This window comes from Bos mutus, chromosome 13, assembly GCF_027580195.1.
Source record: "Bos mutus isolate GX-2022 chromosome 13, NWIPB_WYAK_1.1, whole genome shotgun sequence".
In the NCBI taxonomy this organism is placed as follows: domain Eukaryota; kingdom Metazoa; phylum Chordata; class Mammalia; order Artiodactyla; family Bovidae; genus Bos; species Bos mutus.
The window spans coordinates 33,632,335-33,659,330 of NC_091629.1; the positions used below are offsets into that span (position 1 = coordinate 33,632,335).

Here is a 26,996-nt window from a genome sequence, read left to right on the forward strand (position 1 = left end):
GAGCTTCTTTTATGCTTGAATATCATTTTCCAGGGACGGTCAGGTTGAGGCCTGGATGTCCCTTGTTTCTCCATGTACTCATGTGTTTGCTAAAGTAATTATTTTTATTAATTTTTAATATGAGGAAAATTGCTTTAAAATTTGTGTTGGCTTCTGCTGTACAACATGAATCAGCCATAACTCACTCTCTCTCTCTCTCTCTCTCTATATATATATATATATATATACACACACATGTTTGTATGTATATCCCCTCGCTCATTAGCCCCCCTGCCCTCTCCCTTTTCCAATCCTGTAGGTCATCACAGAGTGCCAGGCTGGCTCCTAGTGTTATATAGCAACTTCCCCCTAGCTATCCATTTTACACATAATAGTGCATATATGTCATTGCTATTCTCTCAATTCATCCTACCCTCTTCTTCCCCGCCTAAGACCACCTAAGTCCATTCTCCATTTGGACTTATCTCCATTGTTGTGTTTGTTCAGTCACTAAGTCATGTCTGACTCCTTGCGACCCCATGAATTGTAGCCTGCTAGGCTTCCCTGTCCTTCACCATCTCCTGGAGCTTGCTCACACTCATTTCCATTGAGTTGGTGATGCCATCCAACCATCTCATCCTCTGTTGTCCCCTTTGCCTACTGCCCTCAATCTTTTCCAGCATCAGGGACTTTTCCAATGAGTTGGCTCTTCATATCAAGTGGCCAAAGTATTGGAGTTTCAGTTTCAGCATCAGTCCTTCCAATTGAGGGTTGATTTACTTTAGGACTGACTGGTTTGATCTCCTTGCATCCAAGGGACTCTTGCATCACAATTTGAAAGCATCAGTTCTTTGGCACTCAGCCTTCTTTATTATCCAACTCTCACACCGTACATGACTATTAGAAAAACCATAGCTTTGACTATACAGACCTCTGTAGGCTAAGTGATGTCTTTGCTTTTTAATATGCTCTCTAGAGTATATTGCTGCAGTCACAATCCACAGTGATTTTGGAGCCCAAGAAAATAAAATTCATCACTGCTTCTACTTTTTCACCATCTATTTGCCATGAAGTGATGGGACCAAATGCCGTGATATTAGTCTTTTGAATGTTGAGTTTTAAGCCAGCTTTTTTACTCTCCTCTTTTACCTTCATCAAGAGGATTTTAGTTCCTCTTTGCTTTCTACCATAAGGGTGGTATCATTTGCATATCTGAGGTTATTGATATTTCTCCCGGCAATATTGATTCTAGCTTGTTAGTCATCCAGCCCTGCATTTCATATGATGTACTCTACATATAAGTTAAACAGGGTGACAATATACAACCTTGTCAAACTCTTTTTTCAGTTTTGAAGCAGTCAGTTGTTCCACGTAAGGTTCTAATTGTTGCTTCTTGTCTTGCACACAGGTTTCTCAGGGGACATTAGAAAGGTGGTCTGGTATTTCCATCTCTTTAAGAATTTTCCAGTTTGTTGTGGTTCATAGAGTCAAAGGCATTAGCATGTTCAATGAAACAGAAGTAGGGTTTTCTTTGAATTCCCTTGTGTCTCCATTCCTTCCCTGCAAATAGGTACATCAGTATCATTTATCTAGATTCCATATATATGTGTTAATATATGATATTTTTCTCTTTCTGACTTACTTCACTCTGTATAACAGGCTCTAAGTTCATCCACCTCACTACAACTGAGTCAAATCTGTTCCTTTTTATGGCTGAGTAATATTCCATTGTGTATACATACCACAACTTCTTTATCCATTCATCTGTCAATGGACATCTAAGTTGCTTCCATGTCTTCGCTATTGTAAATAGTGCTGAACATTGGGGTACATATGTCTTTTAGAATCATGGTATTATCAGGGTATAGGCCCAGGAGTGCTGTTTCTGGTCATATGGTAATTTTGCTTCCCAGGTGGTGCTAGTGTTAAAGAATCCACCTACCAGTGGTGGAGATATAAGAGACTAGGGTTCGATCCCTGTATGGGGAAGATCCCCTGGAGGAGGGTATGGCAACCCACTCTAGTATTTTTGCCTGGAGAATCCCATGGGCAGAGGAGCCTGGTGGGCTACAGTCAACTCTATCTGTGCTACAGAGCTGGACGCAACTGAAGACACTTAGCATGCATGCATGCAAACTCATGGTAGTTTTATTCCTAGTTTTTTAAGGACTCTCCAGAGTATTCTCCATGATGTATCAGTTTACATTCCCACCAGCAGTGCAGGAGAGTTCCCTTTTCTCCACATCCTCTCCAGCATTTATTGTTTGTTGATTTTTTTGATGATGACCATTCTGATTGGTATAAGGTAATACCTTTTTATAGTTTTGATTTGCATTTCTCTAATATTGATGTTCACATCTTTTCACGTTTGTTGGCGATCTGCATGTCTTCTTTGGAGAAATGTCTGTTTAGGTCTTCTCCTCAATTTTGATTGGGCTGTTTGTTTTTCTGATATTAAGCTGTTTGAGCTGCTTATATATTTGGGAGACTAATCCTTTGTCAATTGCTTTATTTGCAACAATTTTTTTCCCATTCTGAGACATGTCTTTTAATCTTATGTATTGCTTCCTTTGTTGTGCAAAAACTTTTAAGTTTAATTAGGTCGCATTTGTTTATTTTTGTTTTTATTTCCATTATTCTAGGAGGTGGGTCAGAGAGGATCTTGCTGTGATTTATGTCAGAGTATACTTCCCATGCTTTCCTCTAAGAGCTTTATAGATTCTGGCCTTACATTTAAGGACATGACATGAAGGAGCAGAGAGGGGCTTGCTAGATATTCCTAGTATACAGGTGAAGTCTCATAGCATGGGGGGTAGTCTCAAAGATCCTCTTTCCCAGAACCATTAAAATTAGGACATTAAAACTATAACACTGCTGTTAATCTTAAGGAAATTTATTAAGGAAACTTGTGGGATGGGAACACTTCCATGTATTACTATGTACTGTTTCTAGGAAGTTCAGGGAGATGCTGGTGTTTCAGCCCCAGTGGTGTAAAAATAAGAGCCTTCCTCCATAGCAGCTGTTGCCAAAACACAGCGCTCTGGAAAGCTCCTGCCAAGGGATCTGTGGTGGGGGGTGGGGTTTGACTTCTAAGTCCCAAACAACATTGCAGGCTGTCTAGTAATGGGGTAAGTTAAGTGGTGGTCCTTGCTTAGCAGGAGTGGAAATCGGTATCTTTATTTGTCCCATCACTTACCTAATCTTCAAAAAACCAAGTAGAATTTTCCTATACTTCTATTTGCATTCCAGTCTCTCTGTCTCTCTTTCTCTTCTCTTTGTGTCTCTTTCTCCCTTCTTCTCGGTACCAGGGAAGTCTGAGGAAATGCATTTGGGAAAGAGGAGCTAGAAAACCTATGCTTATCTGATACCAAAGGAGAGGGAATTGGTCCTATGTTGTCATCAGTCTGAGAGTTTGCTGAACTAAAATGTCACAATGCCAGAGATCTCTTCTGAGATGCCAGCTTGAACAGGGAATAAGATCCTATTGTGATTTACTTTTTCCATGGTCATGAGACTTAATTTGGGGAAAGGAGTAACTCCATGACCTTTCCTGGTGGAAAATGCTCATGGTGGAGGAGGAACTGCCCTGCTCTCTCTGTAACCCAGCCTGTGGGATGCTGGGGGGAAAGGCCCGTCTAGCAGGTGGGGGTGGGGTGAGGTGGGAGGGAGCTGGCAGCCCATTGGCCTTCAGCAGAGCATAGGCCCAGAGCAAAGGCTTCTGCTTTGCAGCCAGAAGCCGTGATTCATTTGACTTTAATTTTGATATTAGCATTTTTCTCATGACTCTGATAATTTCATGTGAAATTTCAAAAGCTGAAACAGTTATTTACTCTTTAGGAACTTAAACATTCACTGGGTGAAATATACTTTCCTCCCTCTGAAACAGAAGTTGGATGAATGCTTCAATTAAGAAAACAAAGACAAGGGGGAGTTTCTGGGGCTAATCCCCTCCTGGCTCCCACTCATTCCTCTTCCCCAGGTCATCTTCTCACTAAGTTGACCAACTGTCAGACAGCCTATCTCATCTTAGTGTTTCGCTTATCTTGAATTCCTTTCACCACTATATGGAATGTTACTGTAGGTATTTTTGAAAAGACGTTTCTTTATCAAGTTGAAGAAACCTTCTTCTATTCCTGTGTTTTAAAAGTTTTAAACATGCACAAAAGATGCATTTGGTGCTTCTATTGCTGTGATTACATGATTTTTCTCCTTTCCTTTGTGAATGTGGTAGATTACATTGATTGATTTTCAAATTTTCTACCAGCATCACTGGAATCATCCCAACTTGGTCATGGTATTAAATATAATTAAATATAATGTTTTTTGCATAGTGTTGACTTCTGTCTGCTAATATATTTTTAAGGAAGTATGTATCCATATTCATGAGGAATATTGTTTTGCATTTTTTTTTGGTACTATTGATATTTTTCTCTGGTTTTGTTATGAGGGTAATAATGGCTTCATAGGATGAATTAAGAACTGTTCTGTCCTCTTGAATTTTCTGGAAAAAAATTGTATAAAATTGACATTAATTCTTTTTTGAGCATTTGGTAGAATTCTGTGAAACCATATGGGTTAAAGATTTCTGGGGATGGTTTACATAATGAATTCAATTTCATTTTTAAAACAATAATAGGACTATTCATATTATCTACTACATATTGAGTGACTTATTCTTGCTCATACTTCTCAAGGAATTTGTCCATTTAAATATTCCTTTATTATCCTTTTATAATATTTTGTAATATTCATTATCCTTTTGATGTCTACAGAGTCTGCAGTGGTATCTTCTCTTTCATTTCAGATAGTATTATGTCTTCTCTCATTTATTTTCTGCCAATCTTGCTAGAGATTTATAAGGTTTATTGGTCTTTTCAAAGAACCAAATTTTTGTTTATTGATTCACTATGTTTTTAATTTCATTAATTTCTGTGTTTTTATTTCCTTCCTTTTCTTATTTGCATTTATTTTTGCTCTTTGTTTTCTAATCTCTTGTCATGAGAGCTTAGTTTATTGATTTGAGACTTTTCTTTACTCTTCATCTAGTGCTACAAATTTCCCTTTCAGCACTTCTTTATCTCACTCACAAATTTTAATGCTTTATTCTATTTTTTTCCATAAGACTTCCTCTTTGACCTGTGGATTATGTAGAAGTATGTTGTCTAGTTTCCAAGTGTTTGAATGTTTTCACTTTGCCTTTCTGCTATTGATTTCTAGTTTAATGGCATTGTGGTCATAGAACATACTCTATTTGATTTCAAACATTTGAAATTTGTTGGCATTTGTTCTATTGCCAAGATTTGGTCTATCTTGGGATATGCTATGTGGGTAGTTGAAGAAACTGTGAATTCTGCTGTTGTTGTCTGGAGTGGTCTGTGAATGTCTTTAGATGTTAAACCTTGTTGATAGTGGTGTTGAATTATTCTCCATCTTTGCTTTCTGTCTAGTTATTCTCTCCAGTTGTTGAAATATTTAACTAGAGTTGTAGGTCTGTTGCTTTTTCCCTTCAAGTCAATCAATTTTTGCTTAATATATATATGTATATATATGCTTTATATATATATATGTCTATGATATATAAATACTATAGGCATAAAATATACTGTAACATATATCATTTTACATCCCATTTAAGAAATATTACCTCCCTGAATATCCTTTTTGCCAAGAGAATGCACTAGTCATAGCAAACACCCTTTTCCAACAACACAAGAAAAGACTCTACACATGGGCATCACTAGATAGTCAACACCGAAATCAGATTGATTATAATCTTTGCAGCCAAAGATGAAGACACTCTATACAGTCAGCAAAAACAAGACCAGGAGCTGACTGTGGCTCAGATCATGAACTCCTTATTGCCAAATTCAGAATAAATTGAAGAAAGTAGGGGAAACCATTAAACCATTCAGGTATGACCTAAATCATCCCTTATGATTATACAGTGCAAGTGAGAAATAAATTTAAGAGACTAGATCTGATAGACAGATAGAGTGCCTGATGAACTATGGACAGAGGTTCATGACATTGTATAGAAGATAGAGATCAAGACTATCCCCATGGAAGAGAAATGCAAAAAAGCAAAATGGCTGTCTGGGGAGGCCTTACAAATAGCTGTGAAAAGAAGAAAAGCGAGAAACAAATGAGAAAAGGAAAGATATAAGCATCTGAATGCAGAGTTCCAAAGAATAGCAAGGAGAGATAAGAAAGCCTTCCTCAGTGATCAGTGCAAAGAAATAGAGGAAAACAACAGAATGGGAAAGACTAGAGATCTCTTCAAGAAAATTAGAGATACCAAGGGAACATTTCATGCAAAGATGGGCTCGATAGAGGACAGAAATGGTACGGACGTAACAGAAGCAGAAGATATTAAGAAGAGGTGGCAAGAACACACAGAACTGTACAAAAAAGATCTTCATGACCCAGATAATCACGATGGTGTGATCACTCACCTAGAGCCAGACATCCTGGAATGTGAAGTCAAGTGGGCCTTAGAAAGCATCACTATGAACAAAGCTAGTGGAGGTGATGGAATTCCAGTTGAGCTATTTCAGATCCTGAAAGATGATGCTGAGAAAGTGCTGCACTCAATATGCCAGCAAATGTGGAAAACTCAGCAGTGGCCACAGGAATGGAAAAGGTCAGTTTTCATTCCAGTCCCAAAGAAAGGCAATGTCAAAGAATGCTCAAACTACTGCACAATTGTACTCATCTCACATGCTAGTAAAGTAATGCTCAAAATTCTCCAAGCCATGCTTCAGCAATACGTGAACCATGAACTTCCAGATGTTCAAGCTGGTTTTAGAAAAAGCAGAGGAACCAGAGATCAAATTGCCAACATCCACTGGATCATCAAAAAAGCAAGAGAGTTCCATAAAAACATCTATTTCTGCTTTATTGACTATGCCAAAGCCTTTGTGTGGATCACAATAAACTGTGGAAAATTCTGAAAGAGATGGGAATACTAGACCACCTGACCTGCCTCTTGAGAAACCTGTATGCAGGTCAGGAAGCAACAGTTAGAATTGGACATGGAACAACAGACTGGATCCAAATAGGAAAAGCAATACGTCAGGGCTGTATGTTGTCACCCTACTTATTTTACTTATATGCAGAGTACATCATGAGAAACGCTGGGCTGGATGAAGCACAAGCTGGAATCAAGATTGCTGGGAGAAATATCAGTAGCCTCAGATATGCAGATGACACCACCCTTATGGCAGAAAGTGAAGAAGAACTAAAGAGCCTCTTGATGAATGTGAAAGAGGAGAGTGAAAAAGTTGGCTTAAAGCTCAACATTCAGAAAATTAAGATCATGGCATCTGGTCCCATCACTTCATGGCAAATAGATGGGGCAACAGTGGAAACAGTGTCAGACTTTATTTTGGGGGCTCCAAAATCACTGCAGTTGGTGACCACAGCCATGAAATTAAAAGACTCTTACTCCTTGGAAGGAAAGTTATGACCAACCTAGACAGCATATTAAAGAGCAGAGATGTTACTTTGCCAACAAAGACCCATCTAATTAAGGCTATGATTTTTCCAGTAGTCATGTATGGATGTGAGAGTTGGAATGTAAAGAAAGCTGAGCACCAAAGACTTGATGCTTTTGAACTGTGGTGTTGGAGAAGACTCTTGAGAGTCCCTTGGACTGCAAGGAGATCCAACCAGTCCATTCCAAAGGAGATCAGACCTGGGTGTTCATTGGAAGGACTGATGTTGAAGCTGAAACTCCAATACTTTGGCCACTTCATGCAAAGAGTTGACTCATTGGAAAAGACCCTGATACTGGGAGGGATTGGGGGCAGGAGGAAAAGGGGATGACAGAGGATGAAATGGCTGGATGGCATCACTGACTCGATGGACATGAGTTTGGGTGAACTCTGGGAGTTGGTGATGGACAGGGAGGCCTGGCGTGCTGTGATTCATGGGGCCGCAAAGAGCCGGACACGACTGAGTGACTGAACTGAACTGAATGTCCTTTCACTCATCCCTATTTGTAATATAGATGTTTCAAATAGTTCCTCTATATTCATTGACAATCACATTAGACAATATTATAATTTTTACTTGAATTATCAAATATAATTCAGAAAAATCAATGAGAAGGAAAGTCCTGGGCTTAACTGATTGATTTCTCTTCTCTGCAGACTTTCTTCCTTACTGATATTTCAAGAATTCTTTGATCATTTTCATTCTGTTTACAGTGCTGTCTGGGGAGCAGTCTGGATACATCCTTACCTTAGGTCTGCTGCTGCCCACGTGGAAGGAGGTGGGAGAAGAGGAGCTCCATGTTGGCCAATGACTATATCTCTGCCATAATGCAGCAGTCTACCCTCTTCCTTAGCTATTCTTCTCAGGTAGATCTGCTGGCAATATATTCTGAATTATTTTTCATCTGAGAATGTCTAAAGTTTCCTTTTCATTCTTAAAGGATATTTCACTGGGTATAAGATTCAGAGTTGATAGTTCTTTTTTTTTTTTTTTTTTTCTTTCAACACCTAAATCTTCTGCCCCTTCCTTCTGGCTTCCATAGCTCTGGTGAGAAACACACTCCCACCATTTGCACTATTTTTCTGCTCTAAGTGATACATCATTTTCCTGGCAGCTTTTAGGATTTTGTCTTTAGTTATCATACGTTTAACTATGATGTCTCTTGGAATCAATTTCTTTGGCTTTTTTTGTGGTTGAGTTTCACTCAGCTTCTTAAACCTGTTGGACCTCACCAACCTCCCATTTTTTGCCAGATTTAGGAAACTTTTTGCCATTTTTTGCATGCGTAATTTTGTTAGCTTCATCTGCTTAAAAATATCACTATCTAAAAATGTGATATCAGGGTCATTTGATATAGTTCCACATATCCCTGAATCTGTTCATTTCTTCAAGTCTATTTCCTCTCTATAATTTCTGTTGTTTTATTCAAGTTCATTGACTCTTTCCTCTGCCTTGTTTCTTCTGATGTTGAACTCATTACTGAGTTTATATTATCGGTTATTTTATTTCTTTTAGTTCTAAAATTTCCATTTGATTTTTCTTCATGTCTTCTATTGCTTTGCTAAGATTTTCTATTAATCATTTATTTCAGTGATGTTTATTTGTTGTTGTTGTTGTTGTTGAGTGGATAAGTTTTGTCTGACTCTTTGAGACCTAATGGAATGCAGCACACCAGTCTTCCCTGTCCTTCTCTATGTCCCTGAGTTTGCTCAAATTCATGTCCATTGTGTCAGTGATGTCATCCAAATATCTCATCCTCTGTCACCCCATTCTCCTCCTGCCCTCAATCTTTTCCAGAATCAGGGACTTTTCCAATGAGTCACTCTTCACATCAAGTGGCCAAAGTATTAGAGCTTCAGCAAAAGTCCTTCCAATGAATATTCAGGGTTGATTTCCTTTAGGATGGACTGGTTGGATCTCCTTGACCTCCAAAGGATTCTCAATAGTCTTCTCCAACACCACAGTTCAAAAGCATCAATTCTTTGGCATTAAGCCTTCTTTATGGTCCAACTCTCACATCCATACTACATGACTACTGGACAAACCATAGCTTTGACTATGCAGACTTTTGTTTGAAAAGTAATGTCTCTGCTTTTTAATATGCTGCCTAGGTTTGTCATAGCTTTTCTTCCAAGAAGCAAGCATCTTTTAATTTCATGGCTGCAGTCACCATCTGCAATGATTTTGGAGCCCAAGAAAGTAAAATCTAACACTGTTTCTGCTTTTTTCGTATCTGTCATGAAGTGATGGGACCAGATGCCATGGTTTTAGTTTTTTGAATGTTGAGTTTTAAGCCAGCATTTTCCACTCTCCTCTTTCACCCTCATCAAGAGGCTCTTTAGTTCCTCTTCACTGTCTGCCACTAGAGTGGTATCATCTGCATATCTGAGGTTGTTGATATTTATCCTGCCAATCTTGATTCCATGTTGTGAGTCACCCAGCCTGGAACTTTGCATGATGTACTCTACATAAAAGTCTAAATAAGCAGGGTGACAATATACAGCCTTGATGTACTTCCCAATTTGGAACCAGTCCATTGTTCCATTTCCAGTTCTAACTGTTGCTTCTTGATTTGCATACATGTTTCTCAGAAGGCAGGTAAGGTGGTCTGCTATTCCCATCTCTTTAAGAATTTCCCACAGTTTGTTATGGTGCACACAATCAAAGACTATAGCATAGTCAATGAAACAGAAGTAGAAGTTTTTCTGGAATTCCATTGTTTTCTCTATGATCCAGCGAACATTGGCAATTTGATCTCTGATTCCTCTGGCTTTTCTAAATCCAGCTTCTACATCTATAAATTCTCAGTTCACAGACTGCTGAAGCCTAGCTTGAAGGATTTTGAGCATTACCTTGCTAGCATGTGAAATGATGGCAATTGCACAATAGTTTGAACAGCATTTGGCATTGCTCTTCTTCGGGTTTGGAATGAATACTGACTTTTTTCCACCCTGTATCCATTGCTGAGTTTTCCACATTTGCTGATCTATTGAGTGCAGTGCTTTCACAGCATCATCTTTTCAGATTTGAAATAACTCAGCTGGGATTCCATCACCTCCACTAGTTTTGTTCATACTAATGCTTCCCTCTTGAAGCATTACTTGTGAAGGCCCTCTTGACTTCACACTCCAGGATGTCTGGCTCTAAGTGAGTGTCCACACAATTGTGGTTATCTGAGTCATTAAGAGCTTTTTTGTACACTTCTTCGCGTGTTCTTGCCACCTCTTCTTAATCTCTTCTATTAGGTCCTTGCCATTTCTGTCCTTTATTGTGCCCATCTTTGCATGAAATGTTGCCTTGGTAGCTCCAGTTTTCTTGAAGAGATCTCTAGTCTTTCCCATTCTATTGTTTTCCTCTATTTCTTTACATTGTTCACATAAGGCTTTCTTATCTCTCCTTGCTATTATCTGGAACTCTGCATTCAGTTATATCTTTACTTTTTTTCTTTGCCCTTCACTTCTTTTCTTTTCTCTGCTATTTGAAGGCCTTCTCAAACAACCACTTTGATTTCTTGCATTTCTTTTTTTGGGGGATGGTTGTGGTCACCACCTGTACAATTTACAATTTACAAACCTCCATCCATAGTTTTGTAGGCACTCTATCTACCAGATCTAATCCCTTGAATCTATTAATCACTTCTACTATATAATCATAAGGCATTTGATTTAGATCATACCTGAATGACCTAGTTGTTTTCCCTACTTTCTTCAATTGAAAGCCACCACAATGTTGTAAAGTAATTAGCCTCCAATTAAAATAAATACATTAATTTAAAAAATTGAAACCCAGACAATTTAGTGTGTTATAAGATTCCAGATCCTATATAAGTCTCATGTTGCATCAGGCATCTTCTGACAGTGCTCTGGTGGATGAAGGTGGGGGGGTACCACCACCTTATTGCTGAGTGAGGTTGGAGTCCAGGTTCTTCCTTCTGCCTCTGCTGATACTCCAGGGGAGAGAGGCTCCTTGCTACTGCTAGAAAGGGTGGGATTTCAGGATCCCCATATGGTTTCCACTGACACTGTAGGCTGTGGTGTTCCTGTTACTACTGAATGTTGGTGAAAATCCTGACTGTCCATTAGGCTTCCTCTGATAAACCCTGAGAGAGAGAGGATCGGAGCCCCTCATTTCAAGCTGCCAAAGTGTGGGTGTATAGGTTCTGCACTTGGCCTTTCCTAGTAGAGGTAGTGATTGGGCTGCGGTTTTATTCTGTGTTGCTTGGCTGGAGTAGACTGGTTGTTATCTGAGGTTTTTTGTTTTTGTTTATCACCTTGTAGACTATCCCTTTCCTTATCCTTTGGCCATAGGGAGCAGGCTTTCTGTCATGCCTTTTTTTTTTTTTTTTCCCCCTTTTCCATCTATGTTGTTGGAAGGGTGTTACTTCTCCAGTACTCAATCTGGAATAAATGAGTTGCAGAGAAACTTCAGAGAACTCATTGCCTATGTTCTTCAGGTGCCAAGGTCTCTAGTTGGTCTGCCCTCCTCTTATCGCCTTTAAGATCTTTTAATATTTGTTTTTAGTTTAGTTGTTTTTAGTTGAACTTAACAGGAGGAATAAGTAAAAGGATGTCTATTCCATCTTTCTGGAAACAGAAATCTCAGCAGGTAGGCTTCATTCAATCTCTAAATGCCCTTACAAATTTGCAGATCCATTATTTCAATTTTCTAGAGGAAAAATTGAGACACTTAGAGATAATTTGCCTGATCAAAGTTGCTTAGAAATGTGGCCTTGGCTTGAAGTAAAACCTTGGAATTTTAACCGTTATTATTTTGTTTTCCTTTTTCTTTCTCTGTTTGTTAGAAAAGCACTGGGAGTAGGGATGGTGGGGGTGCAGTAACAAGGAAGGTACCAAAGAGAAGGCTAAAGAATTACTTTTTGGAGTGGAAGCAGCAACTGTTTAGAATTGCAAAGCTAGGACTTCTCAGGGGGATTTAACTGAACTTTGAAATGTCGTTAATTTCCACGAATTGATTATATGATCTTCATAGTTACTCATTAATGCCTTATCTTGTAAATGAATGACTTTAATTATTCACCCTGTATCCTGAAGCATGAGAGACATTTAGTAATCACTACCATTTCCTAGATTAAAGATTTGCATAGAAATGAAAAGGATGGGGAAAATCATCACTTTGCGGTGATGACTTTGTAATACTTTCATCTGAACACTTTTGGTCATATAAGTTATCTATATTGCTTAGTATTTCAAAAATAATTTTGTACTACTCTCTTAAAACCCATTATCAAGAGTTCTTGAAAGATTTTCAGTATTGCAAAGGTCATGATAAGCTCAGAGAATCACCTTTCCTAAGCAAAATTTCCTAATTCTAGTATATTTCCTAACAGAACATTCAGAAACCTTCTCTCCCTACTTTAGTTTTGACTGCTACCACCATTCTTTGAAACTTCCTGAGTCTAAAATCAAGAAGGGATAAGAGATGGGAAGGATCTTTTAGGAAGAGTGAAGTGGGCTCTCTGCTTGATCCCTTTGTGGCCATTTTGGTTCATCCAGATCTTATGGGTTCAGACTAACATACATTGCAGGAAGAACAAATATGCTTTCCCCCCACCCCAATCCCAGCTGTGCTGCTTGGCATGCAGGATCTTAGTCCTCTGACTAGGGATTGAACCAGTGCCCCCTGAAGTGCCTCCTGGAGTGTTAACCACTGGAACCACCAGGGAAGTCCAAAAATGCAAAAGTTCTTAAAAAGAGTATAGGTGCACAGGGGTGGCTGGCAGGGAAGAATGAGGTATGTGTGTATATATAGTCATTCTTACAGAAAATTCTCTTTGCTTCCAAGGATAGGCAAGAGTTATACCAGTTCTGGTTTCACCTAGGGATTTGGGGTTCTACTTATGACTGTCTTCAATTCTGTCCCCTGGTCTTCCCACAAAACTTGACAGGAAAAATATCTCTTTGAAGGCAACAATTTCTGGACTTTTGTAGACAGTTTAGCTACTAAGACTTTTTTTTTAAATTTCTTTATTGTAAGATATTTTATAATATTGTGTTGATTTCTGCCTTACAACCACATGAATCAGCCACAGGTATACGTATGTCCCCTTTCTCTTGAACCTACGGCCATCTCACACCCATCCTACCCCTTTAGGTTGTCACAGGGCACTGGGATGAGCTCTCTGTGTCACACAGCAAATTCCCACTGGCTAACTATTTTACATGGAAAGATCCCCTGGAGAAGGGAATCGCAACCCATTCCAGTATCCTTGCCTGGAGAATCCCATGGACAGAGGAGCCTGTCCATAGATTTGCACTGAGTCAAACATGACTGAAGCAATTTAGCACAGCACAACACATCTGTTTTACATATAGAAATTTATATTTTTCCATGCTACTCTCTCCATTCATTTCACCCTCTCCCTCCCCCACTGTGTCCACAAGTCTCTTCTCTCTGTCTGCATCTCCGTTGCTGCCCTGCAAATAGATTCAAGGGTACCATCTATCTAGATTCTATACACATCCATTAATATACAATATTTGTCTTTCTCCTTTTGACTTACTTCAGTCTGTAGAATAGGCTTTAGGTTCATCCACCTCAAAAGGACTGACTCAGATGTGTTCTTTTTCAGAGTTGAGTAATAGCATTGTATATATGTACCACAATTTCTGTTTCCATTCATTTGTCGATGGACATCTAGGCTGCTTCTATGCCCTAGCCACACAAGAATTCTGATGTTCATTGCAGTACGTTTTACAATAGCTACTGAGATTCTTTTTTTCTAAGTTGTTCATAGTATGTTCCAGTCCCTCAGCTATAGAACTGGCTATGTTGATGCTTTCAGAATTGTCCAAAGTGGTACAAGATGCTCTTTTCCCCTTTCATTGCCAGGGAAAACAATAGGTCTTGTGCCCTACACTTCCTTTAGGTGAAGCACTGAACATTTTCTGCTGGGAGAAGGGAAGTATATATGATAATATTTGTGCCCTGCTTTCTCTTTTCTTATTCTATATACCCCTCTCCCATGAAAAAAGTCATGCATAAAGTTCCTAGCCAGAGAGGAACCTTCTATCCTATGAGCTTGGCAGGAGGTAGGATTGGAGTTTAGGGGCAACTGAGAAAACACAGTTTGCATTTGTCACCTCTGGAAGTTGGTCTCCAGAAGGAATAAGTGCATTTCCCCCTGATAAGAGAAGGGGGATAAGAAAATGGGGTTTGGGGATTAGTCCTTTCCCAGAAACTAACTGAGCCTCTGACAGTCACCTGAGATCTACTAGCAAGAGGTAAATGGGATGGAGGTCACAGAGGCCTTACATCGGTGTTGACTGATGTGAGGATGGCTGTTATCCCCTCTAACTTCAGAAAAGTTGTTTCATTAGGGAATAGAGCTGGGAAGTGCCCGGGGTCATAAGTCTGAGTGTGGCTTTTTGTTTGTTTTTATGTTCTACAGTCTTCCATCTGAAGTTTTTCATTTGGAGATAATGTTTTCTCTCAAGAGCCATCAACTCGGGCGAATGCATGGAATTCAGGAAGGCATCTATCCAAGTGTCTTCACTCCTACAGAATGCAGAGCTACTGCTGAGGACTGCAAACAGGAAGAAACACTTGGGAAGACGTGAAACTATTTCAGAAAAACTTCTTAGAAAGAACTATAAGTCCTTTCAAATCTAAATCACCAGCTCTTATATTTTCTAATGAATCAGAACGTATTGTATTAACAAAAGGATATCTTATTTCAATATTTCAATCTGAATTTGGAGAATTTGTGTCATTTTCACATGCCACTTATCCTTATCCTGTATGAGAAAGCATGTTAGAAAGCTTGCAAAGAGATAGCTGAGATGGCAGAGTGTGAAAAGACCCTGAGCTTTCCTCCTCTCATGAGCACACCAAAATCACAACTATCTGCAGATGACCATCGAAGAAAAAGATGTAAAGCTAAAGACATAAAGAAGGAACCACAACAAGATGGATATGTGGGACAGACTCAAGATAGAATCAAGACCCGTACCTCCAGGTGGGCAAACTACAAACTAGAGGATAATTGCAGAGGTTCTCCCGCAGGAGTGAGAGTTCTGAGCCCTGAGTTGGGCTTCTCAGCCCAGGTTTCTGCACTGGGAAGACAAGCCCCCAGAGCATTTGGCTTTGAAGGCCTGGCAGGGCTTACTTTTGGAAGTCCCAAAGGACTTGGGGAAATAAAGACTTCACTCTTAAAAGATGCACACAAAATCTCATGCCCACTAGGACCCAGGAGAAAGCAGTAATCTGGTAGGACCAAAAGCAATAATTTGGTCTTGGAGAGTCTCCAGGAGGGACTGGATGTAGGGTATGTGTGTTGGGGGAGAGGGGAGGGGAGCGGTGCGGCTGAGGTTCACCCTGGGGACATAGACATTTTGATGTTGTTTAGTCACCAAGTTGTGTCTGACACATTGTGAACCCATGGACTGCAGCAGCACATCAGGCTTCCCTGTCCTTCACCATCTCCCAGAGTTTGCTCAAACGCATGTCCGTTGAATCAGTGATGGTGTCTGGAGTGGAGGGTGGCTGAGGCTCACCCTGGGAACATAGATATTGGTGTCAGCCATATTTTGGAGCTTTCTATTGCATGACCAAGGGTGCAGACAGACACCATCATGCAATCTACCCTCTAGCTCATTAGCACCAAGATCTGGCCCCATTCGACAGCCTATAGGTGCCAGTGTTGGGATCCCTTAGGGCAAATAATTAACTAGGTAGGGACACAGCCCAACTCATCAGCAGACAGGTTGCCTAAAGACTTCCCTAACCCACAATGGCATCTAGACATGGCCTCACCCACTGGAGGGCCAAAACCCAAGTCTGCTGTCCAGTGGGCAGGAATTGGTCCTGACCTCCAGGAAGCCTGCCCTAACCACTAAACCAGCCTCACCCACCAGGGGGCAGACAGCAGAGTCAAGAAAAACACAATCACTCAACCTGAGCCCACCCACAGCAGGCCAGACCCTACCCTGGGACCACTAGCAGACCAACACAAGCTTTGGGACACTGAAGACCCCATACCCAACTACGTCAGGAACCAGGCTCTCCTTCCCACCCACCCCCACCTCCCCTACCCCCAGTAGTCTGACACCAACTCTGGGAACCCTGGGCCCTGCAGTCAGTCTCTAGGATCCAGCTTTACCCGCTAGTAATTTGACATTCACTTCAGGACCTGTACCCTCCACCCATTAGTGGGAAGGCAACAACTCTGGAGTCTTTTGGACCCTGACTCCACCCACCAGTGAGATAACACTAGCCCTGGGACCCCCTGGGGTTCTGTAGCCAGTCATCTCATGACCAGACCCTGCTAACAGCTAGTGTATCTGCACAAGGCAGAGCCTGGCAACCAACTGGGCTAGGATTCAAACAAGCCTAGACCACCCCCATAGCCAGCCCACTACAATGGAATGACCCATATAGTCTCCCTAGGGGGAACCCTTAGAACAAATAGCTTGGTGACAAGAGGGGAGAGCACTGCTGGGACACATAGGACATCTCCTAGAGCAGGATACTTCTGCTTGCCTTCTCGAAATAATTTGGATAATTTGTCATTTTCACAAGCCACTTATCCTTATCCTGTATGAGAAGGCATGTTAAAAAGTTTGCAAAGAGATAGCCAAGATGGAAAATTGGAAAGACTGTGAGCTCGCCTCCTCTTGTGAGCACACTAAAATCACAACTATCTGCAGATTATCATCAATGAAAAAGACCTAAAGCAAAAGACATAAAGAAGGAATCACAACAAAAGGGGTAGGAGGGTAGACAAAGTTATCACAAAACAAGAAAATTGCAGGTCAGTATTACTGATCAACATAGATGCAAAAAGTTCTCAACAAAATATCATCAAACCAAATTAAACAGTACATATACAAAATGCAACAATGTACATACCATCCATATACAAAAATAAACCCAAAATGAATTAAAGACCTAAATGTAAGACTAGATACTATAAAACTCTTGGAGGAAAATATAGGCAGATCAGTCTTAATGTAAATAATAGTAATATTTGGGTGGGGGGGGATCTGTCTCCTAAAACAACTGAAATAAAACCAAAAATAAACAAATGGGACGAAATTAAACTTAAAAGCTTATGCACAGCAAAGGAAACCATCAACCTACTGAATAGGAGAAAATATTTGCTAATGATACAGTCAATAACATGTTAATATCTAACATATATAAACAGTTCACTCAACATTGAAAAGACAACATGATTTTAAAATGGGCAAAATAATTCAATAGAATTTTTCCAAAGAGAAAATGCAGATGAACAACAAACACATGAAAAGATTCTTAACATCACTAATCTTTAGGGAAATGCAAATCAAAACCACAATAAGATATCACCTCACATCTGTCAGAATGAACAGAACACAAATACCAAGTATTGGCAAGGATGTGGAAAAAAGGAAACCCTTGCAATCTGTTGGTGAGGCTGTAAATTGATGGAGACACTGTGGATCAGGGTTGAGGTTTCTCCAAAAACTAAAAATAAACTACCATATGACCCAATAATTCCACTCCTGGGTAGACAGCCAAAAAACACTAATTTGAAAAGATACACGTACTCTAATGGTCACAGGAGCATTATCTATAATTGCTAAGGTATGGAAGAAACCTAAGTATCTATCAACAGATGAATGAATAAAGAAGATGTGATATGTAATGTATATACAATGGCATACTAAGCAGCCATAAAAAGGAATGAAACTGCCATTTGCAACAACATGCATGGACTTGGAAGGCACTATAATAAGTAGAATAAGTCAGACAAAGACAGATATTGTATGGTATCACTTATATGTGGAGTCAAAAAAAAAAAAAAAAGCCCAACAAACTAGTAAATATAACAAAAGAGGAGACTCACAGATAAGAAGAACAAACTAGTGGTTACCAGTGGGAAGATAGAAAAGGAGAGGCAAAGTCTGGGGAAGGGGATTAAGAGGTACAAACCATTAAGTATAAAATAAGCCATAAAGATATATTGTACAACATAGGGAATATAGTCAATATTTTATAATAACTATAAATGGGTATAATCTTTAAAAGTTGTGAATCACTGTATTGTATACTTGTAACTCATATAATATTGTACAATTAACTATACTCAATTTTTTAGAAGTTTGCAAAAAATTATTGCAGTTTTTCTTGGAGGCTCAAACATTCAATAACCTTTGTATGTAATACTTCTAATTGCAAAAATGTGTGTACTTGGAAAAGATATTCCTCTGTTTAATTATTGATGTCTCAGGAGGGCTGTTGAGCTGTTTTCTTATGAAAATTCTCAAGGAAAGGTGAGTTACTTAGCTTTCCAATTTCAAAGTGCAAGTATTATATCACTTCAGTTTGGGCTTTCAGAATCTATTGGGTGTTTTAAATAATATTGGAAAGGTTCAAAAGTTAATGGTTATGCTCAGAGAAGTTCTATTACCTGGCTAGTCATCAATTTCCCAAATTCTGGAAGATAGTTCTTCAAAATTAAATAAATATTTATAGGATACCTATTATGTACTGTTAGTATTATAAGTGTGTTGTTTGCTCAGTCATGTCCAACTCTTTGTGACCCCATGGACTGTAGCCCACCTGGCTCCTCTGTCCTTGGGATTCTCTAGGCAAGAATACTGGAGTGGGTTGCCATTCTCTTCTCTAGGGGATCTTCCCAAGAATCAAACCTGGGTCTTCTGCACTGCAGGCAGACTTTTTACTGTCTGAGCTATCAGAATAGTATTATAGGCCCTATTCAATGGTGAATAGAAACAAAGTTGTCGTTTTCAGGAAGCTTATAACCCTTGCATATTTAGTCCATATAGCCATTATTTCTTTGTAGTCAAAATGTAGGCCATTAGTGTTTCCTGGGATGCTAGAAATGCAGAATCTCAGACACCACTCCAAATTTCTTGATTCAGAATCTGTATCTTAGCAAGATCCCCAGAGGTTCATGTAGACATGAAATATTGAGGAATTTGCGAGGGGTCAGTTTAAGAATGCAGGCTATAGTCAATTGGTATATGGCATTTCTCTGACCACAGGAATAGGCTCAGAAAAGGATAAGTTTTCAAGGAAATGTAGTAACAGGGATTTTTTTCTTTATAGAGACAGAGGAAGTAATAGTCGTTTGTTCCCTCTCTCTGCAATGCTATGCAGCTATGATTCTTCAAACTTCTGCAGCCTCATGATGAAGTTGGGGATGGGCAGAGGCAAGAACATCATATGAAGCCTGAGTGAACCATACCTGATTCTCACCCTGACTTTGTCAGTTGTAAGAATCAACATGACCCCTAACATCCTAATGAGTCACTTGGAGGGACTGCTTCCTAGAGCCTTGGAAGAAAAGCCCTTACATCAAAAAACAACACATACCAGAGTGGGTAAACATGGTCAGCAACATGTCAGCCTGGGGAGAACCTTTAGGGACACCTGCCAAAGGGGATAAATGAGACACAGTTTTGGGAAATCTCTGGGCTTGGGACCAATTTGGGAGGCAAGGTGGAGGAGTGAAACTGCATATTTTGCTGATAAAGAAGAGAAAACAGTGAGTCATTGAGATATATAGGTGCTTGGGTCTGTTAAAGAGAGAAGGGAGAAGACGTTAGTTTCTGAAATGGGACCTGTGAGGTCGCCTTAGGCAGAACCTGTCTTCTCTGTGCTCCTTCTGTGCTTCTTGTCACCCTCACAGATTCTCACTTTATTCCTTCCACCACCTGAAGCAAATCAGTGGCCCTCTGTGGAATTCTGTTCACTGGCCGCTCAATTCTTATCTTTCCTACTTCCCCTCCCACCTCATCCCATTGTACCTTCCCAGTTCCACATTATAGGGTTGTGAGGCTTATAACAGGTATTGATATTTATTTTATGGAGGGCTTTCCTAGCATTGCTTATCCCATCAGTCTAGGCAAAGGGATAAGGATCTGGTGTGGCTTTCCACCTTTATGCACATAGTCACCTCCACTGCCAGCTCAGAACAAACCCTGGAGATATGAAATAATTATACCTACCATTATTTATGGAGCATTTATGTGCCACACTCTGCTGTAAACTTGAAATGCTATGTTTTAATCCTGTTTTAATCCTCTTAGCTATTATAGTGATATATTATTTTATACTCATTTTTTAGATGAAGAACTTGAGGCCTAGAATGATTAAAGATTCTCACCCACAGTTACTAAGCAGGGAGCAGAGATTTGAAGCCTTGTCTTTAGATGAACAAACACCATGTTATACTTGTTATCTGTGTGCTTAGGCCTTGGTTACTCAGTTATTATTTATATTATCAAGCAGGCCATTGGTTGAGCATTTTGATTACATTGTTGTTGCTCAACTGCCCAGCTGTGTCTGACTCTTTGGGACTTCATGGACTGCAGCATGCCAGGCCTCCTTGTCCTTTACCATCTCCTGAAATTTGCCCAAGTTCATGTCCATTGCATCAGTGATGCCATCCAGCCCCCTCATCCGCTGATGCCCTCTTATCCTTATGCCCTCAATTTTTCCCAGCATCAGGGACTTTTCCAGTGAGTCAGCTGTTCACATCAGATGACCAAAATACTCGAGTTTCAGCTTCAGCAACAGTCCTTCCAATGAGTGTTCAGGGTTGATTTCCCTTAAGATTGACTGGTTTGATCTCCTTGCTGTCCAAGGGATCAGATTTTGATTATACAATCATGTCAAAACTCTAGTGACATATTCACATTCTCTGAGTGTGTGCTAAGATAAGTCCATGATCATTATTGTGTTTAACCAAAGTGGTTGTGGGTATTATAGTGCAACACTTGCTTTATTTTCTTCATCACTGTGGTCTTTTAAACATATTTCAGCTATTTTTTGCTGTTTTCATATGAAGCTCAAATATTAGACCTAGAAAGACCCTGACAGGGACTTCTGCTTGACAGCTGGGAAATGCGAGGCTCAGCTAGATGAACCAGTGCACTGGGATTGGCAGCTCATGGGCGGCAACATCAGAACCAGAACCCAGTTATCTTAATTCCCAGATGAAAATATTTTTTAACTATTCGTTTTTGTTACTATTCAATCAAAAGGTCCAAATTCAAGGTTGTTGATTTTTATTTTATTTTGTAGTAAAGTGAGATTTTCTGGGTTTCTTCCTATTAGTAATCAATTTGCTGGGATTCCAAAGATACACAATTTTATTCCATAGTTCTGGACTTCTAGATAGAAGAAGTAAGTGAAAGTGAAGTCACTCAATCGTGTCCGACTCTTTGCGACCCCATGGACTGTAGCCAACTGGGCTCCTCCGTCCATGGGATTTTCCAGGCAAGAATACTGGAGTGGGTTGCCATTTCCATCTCCTCTCTTACTTCAGAAGAAGTAAGTAAGAGGGTAAATCCTCTTGACAGAAAGCAATGATAAAATTGGGCAAAACTGTGAAAACAAACATTTATAACTCTTGAAATGAATTCACCAAAGATAAAAAAAGCAAATTTAGAAAATTTGGGGGCAACTTTGAAAATTGATGACAGTTTAGCCTGGGGAGGCTTCCATTTATGCCATTCACAAGACCTATTTCAGTTAGTGCTGAAGCTCTGTTGGGATGTAGCAAGTTAAGAAGACCAGCAGCATAACTGCTAGAAAGAATGACTTGACTTGAACAGACTATGAAAAAAAAAAAAAACATCTCTAAGAGGCCTGGCGTGCTGCAATTCCTGGGGTCGCAAGGAGTCCGACACGACTGAGCAACTGAACTGAACTGAACTGAAGGGTTATTGAAAACAGTGTGATCTTCAATTCAGTTCAGTCTCTCAGTTGTGTCTGACACTTAGAGGCCTCCATGGATCAGTATGCCAGGGTTCCCTGTCCGTCACCAACTCCTGAGTTTACTCAAACTCATGTGCATTGGGTCGGTGATGCCATCCAACCATCTCATCCTCTGTCACCCCCTTCCTCTCTTACCCTCAATCTTTTCCAGCATCAGGGTCCTTTCAAATGAGTCACTTCTTCACATCAGGTGATCAGATTCTTGGAATTTCAGCTTCAGCATAAGTCCTTCCAATGAATATTCAGGACTGATTTCCTTTAGGATGGACTGGTTGGATCTCCTTGCAGTCCAAGGGACTCTCAAGAGTCTTCTCCAACACCACATTTCAAAAGCATCAATTGTTTGGCGCTCAGCTTTCTTCATGGCCCACCTCTCACATCCATACAAGACTACTGGAAAAACCATAGCTTTGACTATACAGACCTTTGTTGGAAAAGTAATGTCTCTGTTTTTTAATATGCTGTCTAAGTTGGTCATAACTGTTCTTCCAAAGAGCAAGCCTCTTTTAATTTCATGGCTGCAGTGACCATCTGCAGTGATTTTGGAGCCCCCCAAAATAAAGTCTGACACTGTTTCCCCATTTATTCACCATGACATGATGGGACCAGAGGCCATGATCTTAGTTTTCTGAATGTTGAGCTTTAAGCTAACTTTTTGACTCTCCTCTTTCACTTTCATCAAGAGGCTTTTTAGTTTTTCTTCACTTTCTACCATAAGGGTGGTGTCATCTGCATATCTGAGGTTACTGATATTTCTCCCAGCAATCTTGATTCCAGCTTGTGCTTCATCCAGTCCAGCATTTCCCAAGGTGAACTCTGCATATAAGTTAAATAAGCAGGGTGACAATATACAGCCTTGATATACTCCTGTCCCAATTTGGAACCAGTCTGTTGTTCCATGTCCAGTTTTAACTTGTTCCTTGAGCTGGATATAGATTTCTCAGGAGGCAGTTCAGATGGTCGGGTATCCCCATTTCTTTAAGAATTTTCCGTGGTTTGTGGTGATCAACACAGTCGAAGGCTTTGATGTAGTCAATAAAGCAGAAGTAGATGTTCTGGAGGTCTCTTGCTTTTTTGATGATCCAGTGGATGTTTGCAATTTGATCTCTGGTTCCTCTGCCTTTTCTAAATCCATCTTGAATTTCTGGAAATTCTTGGTTCATGTACTGTTGAAGTCTGGCTTAGAGAATTTTGAGCATTACTTTACTAGCGTGTGAGATGAGTGCAATTGTGCAACAGTTTGAGCATTCTTTGGCATTGCCTTTCTTTAGGATTGGAATGAAAACTGACCTTTTCCAGTCCTGTAGCCACTGCTGAATTTTCCAAATTTGGTGGCATATTGAGTGCAGCACTTTCACAGCATCATCTATTAGGATTTGAAATAGCTCAGCTGGAATTCCATCACCTCCACTAGCTTTGTTCATAGTGATACTTCTTAAGGCCCTCTTGACTTCCCATTTCAGGATGTCTGGCTCTAGGTGAATGACCACACCATCGTGGTTATCTGGGTCATGAAGATGTTTTTGTATAGTTCTCTGTATTCATGCCATCTCTTCTTAATATCTTCTGCTTCTGTTAGGTCCATACCATTTCTGTCCTATATTGAGCCCATCTTTGTGTGAAATGTTCCCTTGGTATCTCTAATTTTCTTGAAGAGGTCTCTAGTCTTTCCCATTTTATTGTTTTCCTCTATTTCTTTGCACTGATCACTGAAGAAATCTTTCTTATCTCTCCTTGCTATTCCTTGGAACTCTGCATTCAAATGGGTATATCTTTCCTTTTCTCCTTTGCCTTTCACATCCCTTTTTTTCACAGCTATTTGTAAGGCCTCCGCAGACAATCATTTTGCCTTTTTCATTTCTTTTTCTTGGGGATGGTCTTGATCACTGCCTCCTTTACAATGTGATGAACCTCCATCTATAATTCTTCAGGCACTCTGTCTATCAGATCTAATCCCTTGAATCTATTTGTTACTTCCACTATAAAATCTTAAGGGATTTGATTTATATCATACCTGAATGGTCTAGTGGTTTTCCCTGCTTTCTTCAATTTAATTCTGAGTTTGGCAATAAGGAGTTCATGATCTGAGCCACAGTCAGCTCCTGGTCTTGTTTTTGCTGACTGTATAGAGCTTCTCCATCTTTGGCTGTGAAGGATATAATCAATCTGATTTCAGTATTGACCATTTGGTGGTGTCCATGTGTAGAGTCTTCTCTTGTGTTGTTGGAAGAAGGTGTTTGCAATGACCAGTGCATTCTCTTGGAAAAACTCTATTAGCCTTTGCCCTGCTTCATTCTGTATTCCATGGCCAAATTTGCCTTTTACTCCAGGTATTTCTTGACTTCCTACTTTTGTATTCCATCCCCTATAATGAAAATGACATCTTTTTTGGGGTGTTAGTTCTGGAAGGTTTTTAAAGTCTTCATAGAACCATTCAACTGCAAACTTCTTCAGCATTATTGGTTGGGGCATAGATTTGGATTACTGTGTTATTGAATAGTTTTTCTTGGAAATAAACAGAGATCTTTCTGTCGTTTTTGAGATTGTACCCAAGTACTGCATTTCAGACTCTTTTGTTGACTATGATGGCTACTCCATTTCTTCGAAAGATTCTTGCCCACAGTAGTAGATATAATGGTTATCGGAGTAAAATTCACCCTTTCCAGCCCATTTTAGTTAGCTGATTCCTAAAATGTCGGTGTTCATTGCCATCTCTGTTTGACTACTTCCAATTTGCTTTGATTCATGGACCTAACATTCCAGGTTCCTATGCAATACTGTTCTTTACAGTATCAGATTTTACTTCCATCACCAGTCACATCCACAGCTGGGTGCTGTTTTTGCTTTAGCTCCATCTCTTCATTCTTTCTGGAGTTATTTCTCCACTGATCTCCAGTAGCTTAGTGTGATCTTAGTGGCAAAGAAAGAACACCAATAATTCAAATAGCCTGAATCTGTAATCCTGCTTGGGGGAAATTTTTTACAGGGAAAGTTCGGGAGTGATATATCCATAGTTTATCTTGATAAACTCCCTGATACCTATGGGCTTCTCTCATATCTCAGTTGGTAAAGAATTTGCCTACAGTAAAGGAGACCTGGGCTCGATTCCTGGGTTGGGAAGATCCCCTGGAGAAGGAAATGCAACCTACTCTAGTATTCTTGCCTGGAGAATCCCATGAACAGAGGAGCCTGGCAGGCTAGAGTCCATGGGGTCGCAAGAGTCGAACATGACTTATTGACTAAATCAGCACCACCAAGATACCCATGGTCATCTGGAAAGTTGTCTGCATAGTTCAGCTATTCACATTCTTGGGAGAAAGTAGAGAGGTTCTTAAGTATATATTTTGGCTGGTTGTGAGTTTTCAACACACAGAAAGTAAGTCAGGGCAGTTTTGCAAGCTACCTGAACTTTACATTTCACAGTCTACACGTAGCTATATTGTCAAGTGGTTGTTGTTGTTCAGTCGCTAAGTTGTGCCCATGGACTGCAGCACTCCAGGCCTCCCTGTCCATCACCAGTTCCCAGAGTTTACTCAAACTCATGTCCGTTGAGTTGGTGATGCCATCCAACCATCTCATCCCCTCTCTCCCACTTCTCCTCTTGCCCTCAGTTTTTCCCAGCATTAGGGACTTCCTTTGCATCAGGTGGCCAAAGTATTGGAACTTCAGCATCAATCCTTCCAATGAATATTCAGGGTTGATTTATTTTAGGATTGACTGGTTTGATCTCTTTGCTGTCCAAGGGACTCTGAAGCATCTTCCCCAGCACCACAGTTTGAAAGCATCAATTCTTCAGTGCTCAGCCTTCTTTATGGTCCAACTCTCACATCCATACTTGACTACTGGAAAAATCATAGCTTTGACTATACAGACCTTTGTCGGCAAAGTGATGTCTCTGCTTTTTAATGCACTGTTTAGGTTAGTCATAGCTTTTCTCCCAAAGAGCAAGTATCTTTTAATTTTGTGGCTGCAGTCACTGTCTGCATTGATTTTTGAGCCCAAGAAAATAAAATCTCACACTGTTTCCAGTTTTTCCCCATCTATTTGGCATGAAGTGATAAGACTGAATGTCATGATCTTCCTTTTTTGAATGTTGAGTTTCAAGCCAGCTTTTCCACTCTCTTTCACTTTCATCAAGAGGCTCTTTAGTTCCTTTTCACTTTCTGCCATTAAACTGGTATCATCTGCATGTCTGAGGTTGTTGATATTTCTCCAAGCAATCTTGCTTCCAGCTTACAAGTTATTGAGTCCATCATTTCATAGGATGTACTCTGCATATAAGTTAAAAATAGCAGGGTGACAATATACAACCTTGACATACTCCTTTCCCAGTTTTGAACCAGTCTGTTTTTCCATGTCCAGTTATAACTGTTGCTTCTTGTCCTGCATACAGTTTTCTCAGGAGGCAGGTAATGTGTTCTGGTATTCCCATCCTTTTATGATTATTCCACAGTTTGTTGTGATCCACACAGTAAAAGGCTTTAGTGTAATCAATGGAGAAGTAGATTTCTTTTTTTTTTTTTTTAATTATCTTGCTTTTTCAATGGTCCAGCATATGTTGACAATTTAATCTCTGTTCCTCTGCCTTTACTAAATCCAGCTTGTACATCTGGAAGTTCTTGGTTGACATACTGCTGAAGTCTAGCTTTATGGTTATCTGGATCATTAAGAGCTTTTTTTGTACAATTTCCTGTGTATTCTTGCCACCTCTTCTTAATCTCTTCTGCTTCTGTTAAGTCCTTGCCATTTTTGTCCTTTATTATGCCTATCTTTGC

The 26,996-nt window shown here is 39.9% G+C and overlaps 1 long non-coding RNA gene across 2 annotated transcripts; it reads left to right on the forward strand.

The window, feature by feature from the left end:
* The first annotated feature begins 3,053 nt into the window (after window positions 1-3,053).
* Window positions 3,054-15,283, forward strand: LOC138990417 (uncharacterized). 2 transcript variants are annotated; one of them, XR_011466512.1, is made up of 2 exons: window positions 3,054-3,107; window positions 14,882-15,283. It is a non-coding gene; the product is annotated as an uncharacterized lncRNA (long non-coding RNA). The 2 variants fall into 2 exon arrangements; XR_011466511.1 differs by lacking the exon at window positions 3,054-3,107 and adding an exon at window positions 8,166-8,339.
* The last annotated feature ends 11,713 nt before the right edge of the window (window positions 15,284-26,996 follow it).